At 52.0% G+C, this 592-nt stretch overlaps 1 long non-coding RNA gene across 1 annotated transcript in view; it reads right to left on the bottom strand.

Annotated features, from left to right (window-relative positions):
* Nucleotides 1-100: 100 nt before the first annotated feature.
* Nucleotides 101-592, bottom strand: part of LOC118159939 — a 4,821-nt gene continuing 4,329 nt past the window's right edge. The window contains exon 3 of the long non-coding RNA XR_004747289.1: nt 101-142. This is a non-coding gene — a long non-coding RNA (uncharacterized LOC118159939). The remainder of the gene's footprint in view (nt 143-592) is intronic.

Below are 592 nucleotides of genomic sequence, written 5' to 3'. Positions count from 1 at the left end.
ACAGCAGCCCCAACAGGGGTAACCACAGACTTACCCTTGACAGATGAAAAAGGTGACCTTGCTCAGTCTCTTCATAATACTGCGCTTATGCGGTCAAGCCCCTTGAGATGCGTACTGAAGCTCTGCGTGAATCCCCTAGAGACTGAGGCAAATGGCTTGATATATCTAGAGATTAAAATATAACCCCAAAAAAAAGGAACCGTACTCCACGATTTCCCAAAAACAAGGTAGCTGGCAACCCCTCCTAAACATACCTCTCCAAAGTGAATAGCAAGCACTTAAAATCTAGGACGCTGCAAGGTCTAAAGACTCCACAGCAAACAAAACCACAGGCAAAAGCTCCAAGAACATAAACAAACTGTCCCTAGCCCTGCAAAAGACTACACCTTACCTGCCTGCTGCTGCTGCTTTCAGATACATGCTTCCACAGGGAGCTTCGAGGATACATTTCTCCTAAACGCTGCTCCATCACCTAAACTCGTCCCGGGCGGCGCCGCGCTAAACTCGTCCCGGGCGGCGCCGCGCTAAACTCGTCCCGGGCGGCGCCGCGCTAAACTCGTCCCGGGCGGCGCCGCGCTAAACTCGTCCCGGT

The sequence above is a fragment of the Oxyura jamaicensis genome, unplaced genomic scaffold (genome assembly GCF_011077185.1).
Source record: "Oxyura jamaicensis isolate SHBP4307 breed ruddy duck unplaced genomic scaffold, BPBGC_Ojam_1.0 oxyUn_random_OJ72760, whole genome shotgun sequence".
Classification (NCBI taxonomy): Eukaryota; Metazoa; Chordata; class Aves; order Anseriformes; family Anatidae; genus Oxyura; species Oxyura jamaicensis.
The sequence above is the reverse complement of the archived record's forward strand: the minus strand, read 5'-3'. Positions and strand labels throughout refer to the sequence as shown.